Here is a 12,441-nt window from a genome sequence, read left to right as displayed (position 1 = left end):
ATTAAAATCACTTTTATTAAAAACGTGAAAAAAAAAAGAAAAATCTCTTTTCGAAGCTGCAGCTGAAAAGACCAGGTCTATTATTTTGTCGTACGTACGCTTTAACACGTATTCTTGCTTGAAAATTTTACTTTTTCCAATATAACTAGTTGATGCAGCACAATAAGGGCTAATGACAATCTCGTTTAAGTGTCGACTAATTTCCGACATTGTTACTGGTCTGTCGCGTTGTATTACGCGAATGGCATTGCCAACGAGAGAGAGAAGAACTACGAACAAAAGAGGAACGGAAAGAGAAAGAGAGAGAGAGAGAGAGAGAGAGAGAGAGAGAGAGAGAGAGAGAGAGAGAGAGGAAAGGGTAGAAAGAATGAGGGAGAAAAAGAGGAACTCGTAAGTGGTGAATTCCCGTCATTAAGTCGTTAGCCAGACGACAGCAGACTAACTGTCGGCTAACTGACTGCTGAACTTGATCGACCAATTATTGACCCCTACGGTCAATCGAAATTTACCGTGTGTTAACCACTCTCGTTCCACGTAATTCGTCGATATTATCCGGATGCGTAAGCTGCTTTCGATAATTTGACGAGGGAAAATATATCGGTCGTGACGCAGCTGCATGCTTCAATTCGAAGATAATACGGAGGTTAATGTTAAATTTTGTTTGCGAGTTCAATTTTATTTGGAAAGGACTGCCGTTCTCGATTATAATCTGTAATAATCTGCTTGCTTTATATTAATTGGATATATTTAAAGCAATATCTCGTTTTCGAGATATATAAAAATGTTCTATTAAATATAATTTTGTTAAAAGAGATTAATTTTATATAATTAAAATTAAATCTGAATTTGTTATTGTATTAAACAAAAATGTATTTCTTTTTAGACTGCAGTCTACGAGAGGTATTGTATAAAGTCAGAATTTCTCTTTCAATGAAAACGAAAGCAAAATGCTTTCAATCGACCGTGTTAAATAAATCCAGTATGCAATAATATCTTACTAGGAGATATTACTTTTAATACCTGTAGAAATTTACTTTTAATTTTCGACAAATTGAAATGGATTTGAATTCGGTATTTTTTCTGCTCTCACGCGAAACAGAAAATTTTCATACACGTTATTTTTTAATTAAGCTTATATATAATCGATTTATATTATAAATATAATATCATTGCCATATACCATATAACAGATATCATTTACTATATATTCTATAATACGCGCGTAAAGATATATTATATATATGTATATATATATATATGTCGGAAATGATTGTTTCATGATTTATCTGGTAACGGCCGATCTGATAATGGTCGCGTGCAAGCGAGCTAATTCCTATAATTAATTAATAACGAGATGACCGTGTCTCATGTTTGTGGTATTCGAGTCAATTCGTGCGTGATGCTACGCTCCGCCTCCGATTTCATCGTTTTTAATTAATCCAACGTGTTTAATAGGAAGGGAATATGTAACATTTCATTTCGAATCAAGGATTATCTACAATTATCGCTAGCCATCATATTTATGTCAAATATATATATATATATATATATATATATATATATATATATATATTTAATAAATTTAATAAAACGATTAAATATTGTAAAAAATAGATTTTTTGATATGATAAAAAATGCAAAAAAGATTGTATTATTCTCGTGTAAAATGATTTTCAAATCGCAAGATATTTTTCTTGTCGAGAGAGATTTGCTGAGACAACGCTATTTATATCTTTCATTTGTTATGACAGTTGATATAATTAGACTTACCGTGTGGTAAAGTGCAAATTGTGATTCAGAATCACGCGATCCTACTTGCAATATCTTTTTCATCTCTGCCATCAGCTGCCGACGAAGCAGTTTTTGCTTACATACGACTTATTCAAATCATCTTTGCTTATCAAGTGTCAAATTACTGCTAGCTATCTTTGAATTTAATCCTTTCTTTCTGAATCATTGCAAATATAAAAAGAAAAACAGTTATCGTCACGTTTTGCGCCATTTCTTATATAAACATTTATATCTCCCTTACGCGGTATCGCGTTTCAAGATTCGTTCCATTTATTTAAATATCAGTGCATTAGAAATAGTAATTTATTTAAATTTTCTCTCATGAACCTTTTATCTTCGATAAATGCATGCATTGACGTGCATGATGTCACACAAATACGTATGTATGTATCTGATTAAAAAGATCAAAGAACACAAACTAACTTTCCTGGAAACGGTTTCAAAGCGAATTGCGAAAGTATCTAAAGACTCACGTTAATAACGAGCGTTCTGACTTACGTAAAAATACATTGAATTGTGGCTTAGTTTCTCACGCATGCACAAAACAGAAGACATAACATTGTATTCGTGATTTCTGCTAAGGTTGCGAAATGTTACATGATCATGCGCGATCAAATCGCCTTTAGAACACTTTGATTGATACTGCAGTGACATTCTTTATCAAACGAAAAAAAAAAAACGAAAAAAAAAATAGAAATCATATGTTATTATAAATTTTTTTAATAGTGACACGTGAAAGAAAATTTGTTTTCGGTAATGTTGAAGCTTCAGTAATATAAATTTCAATTTTGCTATTTTGTCTATTATGAATGCTGATTAAAAATATATTTATAGATAATATTAAAAATACATATTTTTCAATATTCAAAATAAAACGTTATACTTTTCTCATATTAACGCATCGTGGCTGGGAAAATATCGTGAATTAAGCCGTCCTAAAAGTGTTAAGAACAACCGTTATTCTTCATCAAGTCGCGCAAGTGTCAATTGATTCCCTCCATATCGCAGCATGTCGTAATTTAAAGATGCGGGCATCGCTATGAATTCCAAGGCTGACAAAAAATTTATGGTACTTTTCGACGCGGTACGTTGTACGTTATCAAAGCTGCCAATTAAGTTAATTAATAAAATTGTGTGTGCGCTTTTTATCAGTGGGAATAAAGAAATTGCTACGCCATGCTCGTCTTTATCATGCAACGCACAATGTGTCATCGAGCGGCAATTCGCGGTGAAAAGGTGAAATACGACAAGACCGCATATTAAAATACCTGCATGTATCGCGACGCTAGTTAAAAACGACTAACAAAGTGTGTACGAGTGGCAATTTTTCAATGGTCTGTGCCGGAATGTGTCAATGTACCGTAAGGCATAATTTAGTGAGTATTCGAATTTGATAAAAGACTTACATTACGCAAATTTGTATGTTATGCAATTTTACGTTCTGTAACTTCAAATCGATCGACATCGCAAATATTCCATTGAATTGGAATGAGTAAAATTAATAATTTGGGACAAAGATAAAGAAGCAAATTATTAATAAAATATTCTCGTATTATTAAATGCATCTTTTTTTTATATACATTTTTTTATATACGTTATACATTTAATTGAGCTTAATTTAACTCCATGTTTTAATATCAATGCTGTCAATTCAAATTAATGATTACACAAAAATTATCAAATTATATGAACTTTATTATTATGAAAATACAACTTTAATACGAAGCATCCAAAAAGATTAAATTGACGTGTGAAACTTTCGAATGCATCTTTACTGCATTATGCGTATTGCGACATTCAAATATTCAAATTTGCAGTGCACCTGCAAGTATATACGTTTCCGCCACCGTCACGCAACAATCACGACGTTAGTTACGTCAAACAACATTCCCGGCATATTCTTTCTGTTGCAATTTCGATGCTGTGTTTGATATATCGATCGACAATCACTCGTGATCAAGGCCGTACTACGGGTGCGGTCATTAATTGTATTAAATTACATCCAGGTTGTGAAAGAAAAAGCGAGGCAAAGTACACAGTAACGACGATCGATTGTGTTAATAAATCATTGAACAATGCCGACAACGTGTTACATTGTTTATAGATGTCAAAATAAAATACAGATCAATCCTAATCTGGAAACAATTAACAATTTTATATCGTTTTTTTTTTTTAAACTAGAACAACGCTGCGCGCGCGCTTTTATTTATGGATATTTACCAATTTTTTTAACTTTTCTTTCCTAATTTTAACTTTGTCTTTCACAAAATTGTCAAACTGTCAAAATTCGCATGATTTGACAGTTGCAAATATCACGAATGAAAAAAAACCGCAGCACACAAGCGAGACAGCCAATCAGCATCGCGGAAAAGAAGTTCCAACGCTTCGATATATTCGAGTTCGAGGTTTCATGCCTTTTTTAAAAAGGGATAAAATTATGTAATTTAAAAATAAAATGATTAATTTAATTATTCTTAAATTATTATTATAAAAAATAATAAATAAATTTGATAAATATTTTTGAAAACTTTCTAGCCGCACATTTATTAATATAATTCCAAAATTTTTAATTTTTGTATGAAACTTATTTTCTTGTTACGCTCGCATAGTATAAATAATATAATCTTTCATAGTTCACTTACATATATCTGCAATCTCGTATGATTTAGTCAATAACAAAGCAAAGGGTTCAACGATAAAAAGCTTACGATAAATTGTAAAGCATGAAACGTCTCGGCAAACAAATTGCCATCAGGCGATCGACTGATGGAGCATCAATTCCCTTGCAAATTCTCTGAGCGATTACATATTTTCTAGACACGCCTCGTTATACATCACTTTATCGTTGCATCATGAACTCGAAGTATTCAATGACTTGACGGTCAAGTTATTATATTGGCGGCACAAAATAAAATAGACAGACTTTTTATTGTACTACTTAATGCGGTGCCACTAGTCTCACATTTTTATTCTGCCAATAAGATCAAATATCAAAATTATTTTCATTTATAACACTGTATAGTATATCACATTTGAAACAATATATTGATAAAAGAAACATGATTTCTATTATTTTATTACATATATATATTATATATATTTTTAAATTAACATTTTATTCTTGGCATTGTACAGAGTTGTATAAGAGATTATTATCTCGCAAAATGTATCAGAGTTACCGATATATCAATTAACAACCATAATATATTCGGGATGTAAAGGAGATTTATCGTCCTTTGAACGTTGCTGTTAAACTTTATAGCTGCGGGTTAATTTCTTCGCGTACTCTTTTTATCGTACATGCGGATGTTTCATCCTTGCTTTGAGATCGATAATGCGGTACCGCGATATCGCGAGACTCGCAGTCGCCCTTGTTTTCTCGGCGATATGCGACTCGTCTGACGAGTGTTGGTCTTACGTTCACCGTCCGAAGTCTCTTACAAGCTAATTATCTACGACCTCACGCTAACTCATAATACACCGCGTCTGAGAGTCACGTGGCGTTGATAATGACGGGAAACGTGCCGGTACAAGAGAAATGCGGCTTTTAAACGGTTCTCGACGGCATCGCGTGACTTTCGACTACGGAAATCTTCCATTCAGTCAATTACTGTTTTCCAGCAGATGTCGAAAATAATATCTTTCTCGATAACGTGTCATTAGAAAAATTCGCACGCGAAAATTTTCAGAATCTCATCGATTGCAAAGACATTGCGATAACTCGATCAATGAAAGAAGAGCTATTTTTGATGATACAATGCGATAAATATTACAATAGCGTAAATCCGGTTTTATGACAGTTAAATCCGGTTATTTTGCATATCAAACATATCTCTTCTCCCTATCTTCGCATATATATTAATGTTATATTTTTACAAAACCATAGAGTATACATTTATAAGCATAGCGTAATGAGTTTTATTCAGTAGTCCAATCCGTTAATGACGAGACGTCGTGCTTCCAAAAATATCTCTTAGTAACAAAAAGCAATTTGAATTTTTCCGTGTGTTTGACAGCGCAGTTAGCGATGAAAACGGACGACCTCGAATCCACCCGCGCAACAGGGCCGATGACGACACTGGCGATAACCATATCTTCTTAATGGATCAGTTTAACAAGTCAAATTACATGTCCGTCGCTGGCTCTGTTGACGTTACTTCTAAAAATGTATAGAGGCCATGTTGTTCTGCCAATCAGTGTTGACTGACAGAATGATTTACAAGCTATTCGATGCGCTACTGATTTATCGATGATATATTGTATACTATTTGTAGGAACTCTGAAAATTTGACATTTTTTATATCGTCGTTCATAAGTATCGATCACATTAATATCGCACTTCTCGATATTAAAAATTATATTTTTTTTACTCTCTCTTTTTCTCTTCTCTAAATAGAATATATTATATTTTTTAATATCCTCTATTTAAAATAGTACTTAAACATTATAAGATAATCGATTATAAAATCAAAAAGTTTGTAAAAGTAGCATAAAAATGTGTTATTATTTCATTAATTTGTACGTATAATTAATATTTTATTTATGTTGTTGATAGATGAGTTAAAATTAAACTATTGTGTGTATGTGTGTATAGTCTCTATATGTTGGAAGGGATCTGGAAAATTACGCTACGTCAAGATAAGAAAAACTCAATTATTCGCACGTTGAAAGATAATACCGTTCAAAATTGCCGGATATTGCATGATGGGACTGAAATGTGACTTAAAATTTCAACGAGGAATAACAATTTATCCATGAACTTTAATACATTCTTCAAATAAGTTTGTATCCTTTGTGCTTCATTTAGCGTTGGCCTACTTTTTATATGTACCAATTAACGTTATTAACGCGTTCCGATTGTCAGTTGAATAGTCACGAGCTCGAAATGGCTATATTAACGTAATCGTTGGGAAAAAAACATTTCATAGAGAGTTTTATTGTTTCACTTGCAATGTAATTAATTATATAAACTTTTAAATTAATGTTAAAATTATCATTGCATAATACGAGTGAGAATAAATATGAATTATAAATCTACCTAGAATATATTAAAAATTTTATAATCTTTATGGATACAGTTCAATATAATTTTACTTTGATTTTTTATTTAAGTAAATATTTGATGAATATCAATTATATTATTAATTATATTACGGATTTACGTATTAATATTTTTAAAATATATTAAAATGTATTAATATGTATTTATGTATTAATATTTTAACAAGAAGCCGGAAAATATAATGCGCTTGTTACGAATCTTATTATATTATATGCAATTATAATTAACTCGGCATTAAACAACATCAGTGCGTACGTAACAATAGGTCATTTTCTTTTCTACACGCTTCGATTAGCAGCACATCGGGAGTAATCGTTTCACATCGCGTTCCCGTACGAATAATCCGCAATGGTTCGCGAGATGAAAGACCCTGTTCCCTCGATGGTACCCTCGGCAGTGAGGACGACAGGACGCCGCATATAGGGCACTGAAATTACGCGGAACTTAAGCGTCATGGCATTGCGTAAACGGCGGTTAACTCAATGTAGGAAGACACGTACGGTCATCCGGCTAACTTACGATCGTGATGCATAGCGATGCGTGTTTGAATCGCTAGCTATAAATTCCATGGAGATCTCCAATTGGGATCAAAGATACATAGATTTGGAGTGATATAGATCTGCGAAAATGTTTGTAGCCGTTAATGTTGCGTCAGATCTAAAGCTGAGAGTTAGCGGTGGTTGATCTGGTTTGAATTAATGGGGCGATAAATGACGAATGATAGTTTCGAGAATATCTAGAGCGAAATAAAATTTCGTAGAAAGATATAATTCTAAGGAATATAAAAAAATGGAAACTTTGATTTCTTTCTCTTTTGCAATTCTTGTATTTTAATATCGCAAAATCTAGAAATAGCATAAGTCATTGATTTATTATTCAATATAATTGGCAAATTATTGGTTGCAATTAATAATTTAATTATATGTTAATTATTAATAACTACACTATAGATATCTAACGTTGCTTGTGTGATATTGTCTTGCCGCTTTTTTTAAACCATATACCGGGCTATATAAGATCAAATTCATATATCATATAGAATTGGAATTTTATAATAATCGTAGTGATATCTATTATGCATACAATATATATGCGCGTCGATTCACCAACGAATGCGTGATGCGTAGCTTTGCCAAAGAGTTATTGATATGTGTTCGATAGCCACGTGTTCGTGTACGGGAGCGGGCACGTAGTTAGATACGTGCACGTGAAAATTTTTCTCAATGAAGTGCAGCGAGTAAAAAGGTGTACTTGATTAATGTTTCTGATGCAATGATGTTTTATGAATTTAAGAATTGCTTATGATAGACTTGATTATACATCGCGCTAGTATATTCTTATGGGCTTACGTAATATTGGCAAGGTAATCTATGACAAATAGTTGAATGTATTCCGCATACTTATCGATTCTGACAGGACTTTACATTTTTAGAAATCAAACAATTAAAGATCTATAAATAATACATAATATTTTTTAATGTCGCTAAAAGATTCAAGCTTTCTTTAAACTCGTTCACGCATTTAATCATCTCTTTACAATATAAAAATATTCTCTGATTTCATTTCTTGGCGTATTTTTAATTGGAGTAGAGATATACAGATCTATGTTTCCGCGAAAGATGGAAAAAGAAAACTGTTGACTCTTGCCGACTATGTCTTAACAAAAAGCTGTTTACTGCAACAAGGACGATTCGAAGAAGAAGATCTAGATTCCTTCGAAAGTTTTCATCGTATCGCTGTCGCGTTGTAGGCTACATTCTGTTATTTATGCTCGTTATATAATCTCAACAACATGGAAACACATTTTCCGCTTCTACGCCTACAAAAACCTTATTTCGTTATTATCTGACGGATTTTCTCGCGCGCGTAGGAACATTTGAGATTGTCATAGATCGTGAGAAAGATATATTGATGATTACTAATACATAAAATTTATGATTAAATTATTATTTTAGAAAAAATTTTTCGGGCTAAAATGTAATTACATAATATAAATTCAATGTATCATATTGTCGTTTCATATTTTCATATTTTTACAAAGTCTTTATTAATGCGTTTGAGTAAAAACGACACGAAAATTGTTATTATTATTGAAAAAAAGAACAAAATTTCTTTATTGGAAAAAGAATTTATTTTGCGCAGATTGTTGTTTGTACTAGATGGTTATGCTAGATAATTGTACTAAATAAGAAACGTGCGTAATATTAACAAAGGAGGCCGTATCCTTGCTAATAATATTTTATGTACACGTGAGCTCATATCGAACGTCAAGGTTGACATGAAATACGCTGTTTGTTGCTAAGTTACGCAAGAATCGTGCAATAAAATGCATCATTAATACTCGCTTAGAAGAGACTATGATTTTTACAAAAAGAAACTAAGTATTATCGTCCAACACAATTTCAATTCTATTAAGATTAATAACTTAAAGATTTATTACTCTACACATTTTTTTATAATAATATTTTTACTGAGAAATCAATGATTCTTAAGAATTATTCTTAAAAGTAAATGGATTCCAAGTTACTCAAAAAATGATATTAATGGCAATAATTCTAAAACACTCTGTATACCTTATAAACAGTCCATTATCCAAGTGATCAAACCATCTCCGTTGATGAAGCGTTTCGAAAAAAAAAAGATTGCAACCTAGTTTCTAGGTCTGCGCAGAGTGCATAAAGGGGAGAAGACTAAACTGCGCAGATTTAATTAACGATAAGTCATTAAGAACGACGCTGGCAATTTCTAATCGAGAATTAGAGATCTTACCGCCGACATTTTCGCATCGTGGCTCCAATGAAACGCTATATGATTTCGCTGTAATGACGATCGGGAATTTAACCTCGAGCCATTTGCTATAATACCTCGCACATGACTAGGTAACTTTACATTCGATTCTTGATCGCCGCGACGTTTAATTCGTTCATGTTTAATCTTCTATACCCTATTATATGTAGACGTAATCGTGCGCCAGATTGCGGATTCATAATTGTAAAGAGATTGTGCGAGAGAAATTAGAAGTTTTTAGAAAATTATTTAATTTAGAAAATCCAGAACATTATCGATAAACCGCGAGATATATACATATATGTATATGCACATGGACAAATTTTGCAAGAGCGAATTTTTATATTGAATCTCGAAAATAAATCGGCTATCGATCGATGATCCCTTACGCTCCTAATTATTAATTCGGAAAATCCGAAAGGCCACCAATGTCTTTGCGAATATTATTTAATACATGTTACATATAGTAGAAGCTATAAAATTACTAATTAAATTTTTGTAATAAGTTTAATAAATTTAACACTGTTAACTCTCAAAAGGATACAGAGAATTTAAATAACATATACGATAGATTAATAAAGGTCGTTTAGTCTTTCTCGGTATCTTAAATAGAGAGGTTGACACAGTGTGTCATTATGACATAGCAACTTTTTTCTCTTTCAACTTTAACCAATGCAGGTACATAAATTTGTTTATTTCATTTTTGTAACGGGATTATCATTATTTAATATTGTAATTTTAGTTCAATTGATAAGGACCAAAACCATATGGTCGAAACGTTGTGATAACAATCGAACAATAAATTGTCAGTTGGGTCGTACATATATAAACACTCCTTTAATTTATCTACTGGCGACATCTCAAAATTAAACATCAATTAATAAATTTACTTATTAAATATTTTTATGCAATTTTTATGCAATTTCGGAGTTGCGTTTACGTTTGTATACGTGACTGCATAACATTTTATTCCGGGGCGTTTAATTCATGCTCGCAACAAATCACTTGGATACACTCGGGAAGGCTTACAATGCAATAAAATGTAAGCGATGTCGCGTGTCGCGGACTTTTTATGAGAAAACCGCAGCAGCCCGCAGGAGCCGTTTTTTACTTTTGATCAACCTCTTCTTGCAGCCCGACATTTTATCTCCTTAAATAAGACGCGTCATGCATAAACCGGTGGTAATGTGCATTAAATATTAAATTATTGGGGTCAGTCGCCTGACGCTAATGCTTTACGTAGCCACACCGTTCTATTCTAACGAGATAAACAACGGAGAAAGTAGGCAAGAGAGATTTTGCGTAGATAAGAGAGTTTTTTGCAGACGACAAAAATAATTCTCTCGCTACAGCGCAACCGGTCAGATTAGTTGGAAAATTTACTCCACAAAAATGCATGTGACTTTGCATTTCAACTTTTACGAAAAGCAATGTCTTATGTCAAATCAAATTGAAATATAATCGAGTATCATGCGAGAACGATTACTTTCCAGTTTTGCACATGTGTAGAAAAAAAAATTGATAGAAAATCTCTATTATATATTTATTATTTAAAATTTGTATTACAAACTATTACAAGTAAAAAAAAAAAAAAAAAGATCATTGAAAAGCAAATAAATAACTAATACAGTTGTTACTTAAAATCTTGTAAGACCCACAAAATCTCGAAAAGTATCTTCGATCTTTCGTTGAATGAGCTTTCCATCGATATATGTGTATTCTCGCAATAGCGCTGCAAAAAAGGTAAAAAAGCAGCAATACAGAATAACCTGTGATAACCCACCCCGCCGGCAGTAGAGCTCGACAGCCATAAACTGGATGACCAGAAGATAATAACCGTTCTTACGTACCGCGGTGCCATAATATTACATCCATGACATAATCACTGACATTAATACGACGAAAACATTGCCGATCGAATAAAACTAATATTGCGTGCTTGTGAGTTGCACGACGTATCGCACGCGCATGTGTATCCATTCGAGATAGACAGATAGCCAGGGTTATGAACCATCCGCTCGTTTGTGCATTCTCCGTAATTAGCCTCGGGAGCGTTTCAATTATCGCGCCGCTCGACGATCAGGAATAATTAAGCTCGTCCAGCTTCAGAACTCGCCGCGTATATATAACGGCGAAGAATCGCGGAACAGCCATTACATCCGCGCGTGATACATGTTTACGATCCGTATCTGACTTTGCGCTTTATATTCGAATTAATAAATATATTAATAAATAAAAATCTATATTTATACATTTTACATTTTGGAAAAAAAAAATGGAGAAAATTATAGCAATTTTTAAAATTGATTAGATTTATTTCTGGTAATTGATTAGATTTATTCTTGATTTTGCTGCCCTTGATAATCATTTGTGAATCGTTCAAATGGGCTTGAAACGCGTTTCCAATTCGCTTATGTACTTACTGTGGCTACCGTGGACAATGAGATACTCGATTGACGTATTACGTAAATTATCTGGCAGGCATTTGCCTCTCTGGAATATCAACGAGATATAAAGGTCTCTGACATGAGTGACTCGTGAAAGTGTTTTATCATTGGTTCAAAATCCGACAGGTGCGTGTCTCGAAACTATGACGAGCGATTGCATCAGATACTTCATCATAAAGTAATAAGGTTAATTATCGTAAACATGAAATTAAATAAGGCAATAAATAATAATTATATCGATTATATCATAAACACGCGCGGAATAGATGGTTTTAAAATTCATAAAATTAAAAGCAACTGGAAAATTCTTGAAAATCCTTCTTCTTCAGTGGATTTATTTAAAATCTATTCGCA

At 32.7% G+C, this 12,441-nt stretch overlaps 1 protein-coding gene across 6 annotated transcripts in view; it reads left to right on the top strand.

Moving 5' to 3' along the window:
- The window catches only part of By (focal adhesion protein tensin), a 156,103-nt gene that overhangs the window by 30,537 nt on the left and 113,125 nt on the right, over positions 1–12,441 (top strand). The window lies entirely within an intron of this gene.

Source organism: Polyergus mexicanus, unplaced genomic scaffold, assembly GCF_030449975.1.
Source record: "Polyergus mexicanus isolate NDT 795.1 unplaced genomic scaffold, iyPolMexi1.0 SCAF_4, whole genome shotgun sequence".
In the NCBI taxonomy this organism is placed as follows: Eukaryota; Metazoa; Arthropoda; class Insecta; order Hymenoptera; family Formicidae; genus Polyergus; species Polyergus mexicanus.
This window is presented reverse-complemented; position numbering and strand designations above follow the sequence as displayed.